The sequence below is a fragment of the Tamandua tetradactyla genome, chromosome 24 (genome assembly GCF_023851605.1).
Source record: "Tamandua tetradactyla isolate mTamTet1 chromosome 24, mTamTet1.pri, whole genome shotgun sequence".
Lineage (NCBI taxonomy): Eukaryota > Metazoa > Chordata > Mammalia > Pilosa > Myrmecophagidae > Tamandua > Tamandua tetradactyla.
The window spans coordinates 26,334,506-26,345,327 of record NC_135350.1 but is presented as its reverse complement, the minus strand read 5'-3'; the positions used below and the strand labels follow the sequence as shown (position 1 = coordinate 26,345,327).

General features: G+C 38.4%; 1 long non-coding RNA gene across 1 annotated transcript; it reads left to right on the top strand.

The window, feature by feature from the left end:
* Window positions 1-4,273: 4,273 nt before the first annotated feature.
* Window positions 4,274-10,103, top strand: LOC143668136 (uncharacterized). The gene is made up of 3 exons (XR_013168317.1): window positions 4,274-4,442; window positions 4,990-5,065; window positions 6,454-10,103. It is a non-coding gene; the product is annotated as an uncharacterized LOC143668136 (long non-coding RNA).
* Window positions 10,104-10,822: the final 719 nt, after the last annotated feature.

The following is a 10,822-nucleotide window of genomic DNA, read 5'->3' as shown; positions in this document are numbered from 1 at the left end:
ACCAAACATGGAACCAGTCAGTGCAGTATAAGTGAGGATTGAAGTTGGAGTTATACAGAAAGGATTTGTAGAAGGTCCTATTGTCTAATGGCTTTGATCCCTGTATGCTGCATACTAAGTCAACAAATTTTTTGCAAGACCTACATAAATGGAACCACTGCCAGTCTGGACTGAAAGGGACAGATTGAAGGAAGAGCAGTCTCAGAGGCAGAACCATGGAAGTTAAGGTCTGAAGCCAAGAAACCTTGAGACACGAGAGCAGATCCACCTATGTGTGTGGAGGGGGTGATTTTGCCTCAGAGGCAGAGGGCAGGCCTTCTACCTCAATGTCCAGGAACAGTTCTGGTGCCCCAGGTCTTGGAGAGGGTGGAGTACATTCCCCAGGGATTGGTGGGAGCCTGGCTGCCATCTTATTGTTCTGAAGGGGTTGAGCATATGCCCTGGAGATGGCAGAGAATCAAGGTGCCATCCAAATGCTTGAGGAGGGTGGGGCTGAAAAGAAGGTGGTCTCCTCAATGTTTCCAGTGTTGCACCTCTCATGGCAGTATTTGGAGAGAACAGGACCATTATGTAGGTTCTTGGAAAGGGTGGGACTTCCACTTTCTAAAGCTTGTAAATTTGTAACTAAATAAATCTGAGGATGAATGACTCTCAAACTTTGAGTTCTAATGGAGTTTGCTCTGCAGGCTTGTGGAATTGTTTAGGTCTGATGACCCCTATTTTCCTTCCAATTTCTCCCTATGGCAATGGGATTGTTTATCCTAAGACTTGCTCTTTCCTTGTATATTGGAAGAAGTTAATTTGCTTGGAAGAAGTTAATTTGCTCTAAATTTACAGGTTCACAACCAGAGGGAATTTTGCATTAAGATAGACCATGCCTGTAACTGACTTTGATGAGATTGTGTACTATTTTTGAGTTGGTATTATATTTATATTGTTACTGAAATGGTTTAAGGCTTTTGTGCTATTGTGATGAAATGAATGTATTTTGTATTTTGGAAGATTTAGTCCATTATGTGTAGGGCAGATGATCATTGTTAGGCAAAAAATACGTATCTGATATTCATTTCTATTTAGAGATTAAGTGTGTGTATAGCTGCCAAGTAGACAAGGGGTGGACACTGTAATAGTAAGAGTCAGATGTCAACTTGGCCAGGTGATGGGGCTTTGTTTTCTGTTGCTATGGATTTAAATAATCAGCCTGTGAAATTCATCTATGACTGATTACATCTGCCAGTGGCTATGGGGAGTGCCTTCTGCAATAAGTGCTGTTTAATTTAATTAGCTGGAGGCTTAAAAAAAGAGAGGTCAGAAGTGAGCTCAGTAGAGCTCTGCAGCCCAGCACATCTCAGTACAGAGTTCAGAGCCAGATGTTTGGAGATGCAGAAAGGAACCCCCCACCCCGGGGAAAAGCCGTTTGAACCCAGAAGCTGGGATTAAAGCCTAGCAGATATGCTGTGTGCCTTCCCATATGACAGAGAAACTCAAATGATGAAGACTGGGTACCTTTCCTCTGAAGAACTGTAAATTTGTAACTAAATAAATACCTTTTTAAAAGCTGACCCATTTCTGTCTGGTATATGGCATTCTGGCTGCTTTAGCAAACTAAAACAAAGTGTGACCCAATTCAATCAGGATGGCCCATAATCCTGTTACTGAAATCTTTTGTAAGTTCAATGAAATTAAGACAATGGTGAGAAGGCCACAGGGAGCAAGAAGCTAAAGGTCAATGGATCCCAGAAGGGAAGGGAGAGGCCAGAAGAGGTTGCTATGTGCATTTCCATGTGACAGAGAAGCTCAGGACAAAGGATAACTGGCAGCCAGCCTCAGAACTCCTGTCTTTGGGAGGAAAGAATTACCTTGACGATGCTATGATTTGGACTTTTTCCTGGCCTCAAAAACCATAAGCCATTAAATTCCCAATGATTAAGCTAATTCATTGCATGGTATTTGCTTGAGCAGCAAAGGAAGCTGAAACAGTTTTTGGTATCAAGAAAGTGGGGTGCTGCTATTGCATATACCAAAAACTGTGGAATTAACTTTTGAATTGGGAATGGGTGGAGGTTGGGAGAATTATGAGGTGCTTGAAAGAAAGGCCTAGATTTCTTTGAAGAGAGTTGGTAGAAATAGGGATGCTAAATGTACTTCATTTGAGGCCTTAGAAGGAATTGATGAATATGTTATTGGAAACTGGAGGAAAGATGATCCTTGTTTTAAAGTGGCATAGAACTGGGGAAATTGAGTTCTGATGTCAGATGGAAGGCAGAACTTGAAAGTGATGAACTTGGACATTAAGCTGAGATGTTTTCCAAGCTAAATGTGGAAAGTTAGCCTGGTATCTCCTTGCAACTTGTAGTGAAATGAGAGAGGAAAAATACAAGCTGAGAACTGAACTAGTAAACAAAAAGAAACCAGAAATTGATGGTTTGGAGAGTTCTGAGCCTATCCAGATAGTGTGCTCTGTGACTAGGGCCAGAGGCAGTTTTCTCTGCTGAGTTTCAGAATTGTTTGTGACTCATGATCCCTATTTTCCTTCAAATTTTTCCCTATTGGAATGGAAATGCCTACCCCATGCTTGTCCCTGCATGATATATATTGTAAATAGATAACTTGTTTTCTGGATTTCATAGGTCCACAGCAGAGGGAAATTGTGCCCCAGGAGAGATAACACCCATAACTGATTTTGATTGGGCTTTGTACTTAGCATTGTCATTGAAATGACTTAAGGCATTTGAGATGTCGTGATGGAATTAATGTATTTTGCATGTGGAAAAAGCATGTATTTGGAGGCTCTAGAGGGTAGAGTGTTGTGATTTGGAGCTATGTATCCCAGAAAAATATGTTCTTAAACTTAATCCATTCCTGTGGGTGAGGACCCATTGTAGTAGGACCTTTTGATGTGGTTCCTTCAGTTAAGGTGTGGCCTGCCTCAATCAGGATGGGTCTTAATTCTGTAACTGGAGTCCTTTGTAAATAGAAAGAAATTCAGAAAGGTGGAGATTAAGCCCTGGGGAAGAAAGAAGCTGAATGTTAAGGGAAACTGGAAGACAGGGGAGAGGTCAGGAGAGGCCACCATGGGCATTACCATGTGACAGGGAGTCCATAACTAAGGATCCCTAGCAGGCAGTTCCGGAACACCACAGTATTGTGGTGTTCATCATCACCTTGATGATCCTTGGTTTGAATTTCTTTATGACCTCAAAACTATGTTTCCACTGTTTAAGCCAACCCATTGCATGTATTTCCTTGAGCAGCCAAGTAAACTAAAACACTGCCTTTGTTAATTTTATGTCCTATAACTCCACTTCTACAGATGGAATTCCTACTTTTCACTCAAGGCTCATCTCAGAAATCCTCTTCCAAATGTAACTTTTCCTGATTCCCCCATGCTTATGTTATTTTCCCCTCTTTTGAGCATCCAGAAAAATTGGAATGTCTTTTACATTACCCATCTTACTCTGCCTTGTAATCTGAAAGTTAATAGTCTTTTCTTGACCTTTCTCCTTTGGTACAAAGACTTACTCATCTTGTGTCTATGTACTGCCTTGCAAATAGAAGACATTTAGTAATTATTAACTAACTAGAATTTGAAATAATTCAATGGCTTCACATATAGTAGATGGATTTTCTTGAGGTATAATAGTGTACTGTGTGGTATTTGGGTTATGTATTAGAGAAAAGAAAATGACCTTGACTTCAGTCTAATAGGAGAAACATGACTGCCATGATGCGATCTACAGAAATATGTATCCATGAATATAATAATTTTTAACATGCACTGAAAGAAGAAGGATTCCTGAAAGTTGATTGGGAACTTTAAACGACAGTGTTATTTAGGACAGCTGAAGTGAATAGAGAAAAGAAATAGTTTCTTCAGTAAAACTAGAAACTCAATTAAATCCAAATTTGGGAAACATCTTAATAATTTATTTAATTGAATTTACCTGTGTCTCTTCAATGTGCTCTGTTAAACCAGCTAAAAATTCAGTGACCCAGTTAAATGACCTTTGTTTTCCTGGAGGAATTTTACAGAGAAAACAGACCTGAGTTAATAAGGTCTGTTTAAAAAGACATTTCAGTTTTGTGCTCATGAGGAAATACTGAATACAGATACTGAAATAATGATGACACCCAGTCGCAGAACATTTGCTGGTAACTGAAAGCAGTTTTGCTATGAAAGGGTGGCCTTGTCTGAGGGCCATGAATATGACTGATATGTACTTCCTTAACTGTTTTTTCCCTCTAACTCCCTTCCTGGGAGGAGACTCAGGGTTTTGCAAGTGCTCTCACAGTCCCAGACAGATGTGACTCTCTGCTTGTGTAGTTATTGTCACTAGTGTTACAGTGTTGAAGCGGTTGAATAACAAGAAAGATACTTCTAATCTGCGATGATTTCGGTTGGGAGTAGAATAGTTAACCTCTAAGGTCATTTTTTAAAAAAGGTACAGTAACTATTACATTTTTTGATTTGGGCAGATCGTGGTGGTGGTGAGGTGGAATCATTAGCAGTTAGTATAAATTACTGAAAAAATTGGTAAGGTGTGTATTACTGGAGATGATTATTGTTATTTATACTTTATATGGTTATATAATTCATCTTGTTAAAGCATACTTTGGACTCCAGATTAATATATTCCTATAGTATTTCACAGGATTTCAAGAATTATAGCCTCTGGTCCATGACTATGTTACTAATTTTAAAGTTCCAAGAAAATAGGAACAGTTTTCTCCCAAGGGTAAAGTTGTTCTGAGAAAAAAGCCATGAATTAAACTTGTAGGTGACTTTACACTGTTAATTAATTTATAATCAGAGATGAACAGCACCTTCTGAAATATGTGACTCATCCCTGCAGAGGTAATATCTTTACTATTTGATATATCCATTTATGAAACTCAAATTAGAGTTCATAGTTTAGATCATTCCTTTGGCTATCAGGAAAGCAAATGATGCTTGAGTTTTTTGTTTTGTTTTGTTTTTTGCATGGGCAGGCACTGGGAATTGAATCCAGGTCTCTGGGATGGCAGGTGAGAATTTTGCCATTGAGCCACCGTGACACCACTCTGGGTTAGTTTTTTATACTTAAATTATTTAAAACATTTTTTTTGACAGAAAATTTTGCATTTTGGCTGAAAACCCTGACTCAAACTAGCTCAAAGAAGAATATTATTACTTTAACTTGATTTCCAGAGGTAGGGCTGGGTCTACATTGGTTGATTTAGTAGATTTAATATTGTCTCTAAGAATCTAGGTTTTAACTTTTTCTCTGCTCTTCCATCCTTACTCTTAAATTCATCAAAGGCTTGTTCCCCTTGTGGTTACAACCCCTAATTCTCATTAGGGTGCTTTATTCTTCATAAAAAGAAGGGAAGGGAGAAAGCAAGGGAAGGAGGGATAGAGGAAGGGAAGGACAAAAGCAGAGAGAGACAGAGGGGGAGAGGGAGAGAAGGAGAGAGAGAGAGGCAACCTTTCCTAGTAGAATGGAAAGAAGTCTGGTTTGGGGTATGAAAATCGTGCATGAAGATATCTACACACATAGCTATCTGGGTTATACTAGTAAAATCATACCTATATGTATATATATTTTAACATTTTTTATTGTATAGTATAACATATATACAAAGCAAAGAAATAAAAAAACAATAGTTTTCAAACCACTCTTCAAAAAGTGGTTACAGGATAGATCCCAGAGTTTGTCATAGGCTACCTTACGATCCTCTCATATTTTTCCTTCTAACTGCTCCAGAATATATGAAGCTAGAGGGCTTAAATACTTTTTTATCATCACAATCGACTTTTTTTCCTTCTTTTTTTTTGTGAACAATAACATATATACAAAAAAAAGCTATAAATTTCAAAGCTCAGCACCACAATTAGTGGTAGAACGTATTTCAGACTTTGACATGGGTTACAATTTCACAATTTTAAATTTTGACTTCTAGCTGCTCTGAAATACAGGAGACTGAAAGAGATAGCAATTTAATGATTCAGCATTCATATTCATTTGTTAAGTCCTGTGTTCTATGTATAATTTCACCATCACCTTTGATCATTCCATACCTCTCATTGGAGCTGTTTGGGTTATGGCAGTTCTAAATGTTTGCTGTTGAAAGGGTTTGTTACAATATGGGGTAGGGAGATGTAACTATCTGATGTTCTGGAGAAGCTGGGCTAGGTTACAGGACTTATCTGGACCAGGGACCCATCTGGAGATTGTAGGTTTTGGGAAAGCTACTCTAGTGCCTAGAACGCTTGTGGAATATTATATATTGCCCTAGGTGTTCTTTAGGATTGGCTTGAGTGGTCCTGGTTGGGGATTGGCAGGTTATGACAGATAGCAAGGTCTACCTGAAGTTTGTGTAAAAGCAACCTCCAGAGTAGCCTCTTGACTCTATTTGAACTCTCTCTACCACTGATACTTTATTAATTACACTTCTTTTTTCCCATTTGGTCAGGTTGGAATTGTTGATCCCATGGCACAAGGTCTGTATTCATCCCGGTGATTCATTTCCCACATCGCCAGAGAGACTTTCACCCCTGGATGTCATGTCCCATGTAGCAGGGATGGCAATGATCTCACTTGCAGAGGTGCACTTAGAGAGAGTGAGGCCACATCTGAGCAACAACAGAGGTCCTCTAGAAGTAACTCTTAGGCATACCTATAGGTAGTCTAAGCTTCTCTACTACCTACATAAACTTCATAAGAGTAAGGTTCGTGATTAAGTCATGGTGATGGTTTCATATATATATATATATTTTTACACCAAATAATTCTTTTGTTTTTATTTGAAATTAAATCTTGTCATGATTTTAAGCAATGTAAATGAAGACTGTGCTCCATAGATTCTGTTGTTTGTTAGGTTTCTCCTATTTGTTGATTTGTTAATGCAATTTCAATTTCTTACCAAAATATTTGCAGAGGGGTTAAGAAAATGTGAAGGAATGGAAAATATTTTTAAACAGCCAAAGGGAAAGCTCTTCCTGAATGTTTCTTTATAGATGTTCTCCAGTTCTTGACCTCATTCCAAAATCCCAGGTCTTCATTTTTCTCTCCTTATGCCCTCCACAAACATTTACTATGGCAATATACATTGACCTTTGAGGATCCCAACCCCAAGGGTGCCAATCCCTCAACCTACTTTTCTTTAAAAAAAAAAAAAGTTCTCCTAAGTCTCTATTACTTAGTTTGGAGTTCTGGAGATGTCCCAAAGCTTCAGCTGGAAGAGCAGCAGATTTTTAGGAAGTTCTGCCTAACAATTTCTGGGGTAGTGGCTTTGGGACCCTAGATCTGGAATGGATTTGGGTCCTCTGTATAGGTTCTTCTGAATAATATATTTTTTTAGTTTGAACACAAGTACCCTTGTTTCCTTTACTGTTGGAATGGTTTTTATCATGTGTATAAAGCATATACACATCTATATATGTGATAAAATTTAAAAGTTTAAAATTTTATTAATTAATAAAAATTAATTCTGGAAGAATATGTGGTCTAAAACTATATGAAGGGAAAGGTAGAGAGGTCTCATGAATTCCCTCACCCAGCCCGTGTGCCTGCAAGTTATTTGATTTAGGCTGTTCCAAGTTCTCCCTTGGGCCAGTTCAGAGCCCTAATTGTGGAACCACTTGATTCTTCAGTGGTATTGCCCTGATTTCCAGAAAAGAGACTTTGAAGGGCCTACTGTATTAAGGACTTGATTAAATCCTAGTTAAAACACCTTTGTTCCTGCAGTCTTCATCTTGGAGAAGGGAAAGGAAAAGCCAAATTGTCCTTGACAGTTCATTTTTCTGATAGGAGTTTGTTCCAGTTATAATTATTAGGTTTGCTCTTTAGATTATTGGTTAAGATAAAACTTGTAGTTTGGCTTTATTTACTGGGAAGAAATTAACTCTCACTGAGTGCCTAGTGAATATCAGGCACTTCGTATACATTATCAATTTAATCCTTAGTGCAACTCTGTGAGGTAGACATTATGTTCCCTGTTAACAAATAAGGTAAAGGAATTAATCCTGTTTGAAACCATTCAGTTATTAAGGGAGCAGAGATTTGATCTGAGGTCTGTTTGAATTCAAAATTCACATTTTTTTTCCAGTCAAGTTATTGCTTTTGAAAGTTTTAATGTGTTTGGTATAATTTGGGCTCTGTAATTTCCCTTCTCCTGTTATCTTCTTCAAATAAAATTTTGACCTCCAGAGTATTGCTCATTTACTTTATTGTTGCTTAGTTAATCACTATATAAAATTACTATTCTAAGTCTTAGAATGCAGGAAAAAAGACCATTTTTTTTCCTCTTTAGATGAGTACATGATAACAATTTATAGTAATATATGATTATTTTAGCATTGGGATTCCAGGCAAAAATAACTCTCCCTCATTCGTAGGCCAGCTTAAAGATACTTCTTCAAAATTGCCTCCCCCAAATCTCTGAAATCAGATCAAGGCTCCTTGTGTTACATGTTCATAGTTCTCCATACTTTTTCTTCATAACACTTTTAACTTTCACTTTCAGATATGGTGCTACTCAGTTGTATCTTTGTTTCACCTAGTGTTTTGTCTGGGAGAAATACCCTGTGTAGGATGCAAATGGATTTACAATAATTGTGTTTTTTTTTAACATGGGCAGGCACCAAGAATCGAACCCAGGTCTCTGGCATAGCAGGCGAGAAATCTGCCTGCTGAGCCACCGTGGGCTGTCCTACAATAATTTTTTGACATTGGCTTGCAGTGTAAATTCTAACTACATTACTGGTTATAGCAGAGAAACATTAACAGATCAAAACTGAGCTCTCTGAGGCTGGGTTAATATAATGGGTATTTCCTTAGAAGAAAATTAAGGTCAGAGGTTTGAAGAGGCCATGAAAGAGACACTGACTTACTAAATATTACATATATTTTATGGGATATTAACAGACTGCAAAATGAATAATTATAGTTCAAACACTTTTGGATCCTGTTAATGTAGAAGCAAAGCAAATTTGTCAAATCAAATAAAAATTCAAAGATCAGAAAACATACCCTTAAAGACAATTAATGCCATAATTCTGTAAAAGGCTCAAAATGAATAAAAACATTACATCTAGGCCTATTATACGCAAATTGCTGTATCAGAATTTACAGATCAGCTTGGTATTTAAAACCTGCCTTCAAATCTAAATAGGTCTACCATTTCATTCTTTCTCATAGCAGCTGAGTTTTAAGGATCTTTATATAGATAGCCAGGTGTGGCAAGGATAAGTGGCATCAGAGATGCATTAAAGGAAAGTTTTTTTAACACTCATAGGTTCTAGAACATAATCAGGCTGCTGGCCTCGCAGTACCACTGGGGTAACATGTTAGGAGTATAAGCTCAACCAAGCAGGTGGGGAGGAAAAGGTTATAGCAGATCTGGGGACTATGTCTTTATATTGTTTTATGGGTAGAGCTGTAGCAGATTGTCAAGCAAGCATGGGGATTGGGAAGTTGGTGTTAGACTATTACAGGGGGAATGCACACAGGTAGAAGGTGGAGAGGGAGAAGCTGTTTATCCTGTATAAGCAGGTATAGATGGCTACTGCATGCCCTAAAGATAGGGTCTAAGATATTGAGGCATTATGACAAGGCCTTATACTCTCAGTGCAGCAGGCATGGTATTCTAGTGAGCTGATACAAGGGCTCTAGACTTCCTCATCCATGACTGTAGAAGATGCTTGGATCTACCCATTCTATCCCTGGGACCATCAGGATTTCAGTTGTAAACAGTTTTCCTTTCCCTGCATACTTGGACTACCCTGACACTGACCCAGAACTCAGAGCACCTTCAAGTGGGGCACAGAAAGGGCTTCACTCGCTCTGATAAAACCAAGAGCCAGAAGCCAGATGCATCCCCAGGAGAGGCTGAGGAGGATAAGGATGAAAGGTCAGGCATAAGCCTGCCCCACCATCTTGTCTTGCCAGATTCACCTTGCTGTGTGAATGTGGAGCCCAAGATATCTGATAGCGAGGACTCTTCTGAGCATTGAACTCATCCTGTGCCTGCCAGATAGCATCTCCTCCTTACATTCAAAAGTTGCTGACAAAGGATTTGATGTGCTGTGGCCTTCTTTCAATTTTTTTGAGTCAATAAGTTCAGTGTTTTCAGCTGAGATCATGCTACTGTAAAATCATGGCTTTCAATAGTTGGGTCTGCCCTATCTCATGCTAAACACAGAAATGAGTCTCTTTGGTGAGAAGGTGAGTTTTATTACAGGTCAACATGTAAGGAACTGGAGGAAATTTTTCCAAGACCAGTTCTAAGTGAGCAAAGGGAGCTTGGGTTTTATAGCCCAAGGAGGAAAAGAAATGACAAGGGTCCAGACAAAAACTGAAAATAAGTAAACACCTGCTTCATTCTTATTTGGTTAGCACACCATGTTTTTCCAGCTATAGTGATTAATCAGTTGTGTCCTTAACCACAGTTCAGGTTACAACAGCTCCTATGCATAGACATAGCTCTCCTTTCTTTTGCAGACTATGCTGGCTTCTTTAGATCTTTTATCCTTCAGGCTGGAAGATGCTGATTTACTGGGCCATATGATGTTTCTGGTGCCATTCCATTCTGCTTAACTGTTATCTCATTCTTACAAGTAAAACTGAGAAGGTCTGCATAAGGTAACTAAGAACAGAGAGTAAACTCTTGAAATTAGATCGACAGCAAGCATTTCATCAAGAGTTTTGAATCAAAACTACTTGAGTGAAAGGATTATAATAAACATTTTCTATCTACCAAAGGCTATACTGAGCATTTTTTCAGCTAAGGGATTATATTGAACATCTTTCCAACTATCCAGCTATCAAATCCCCCCTATTTT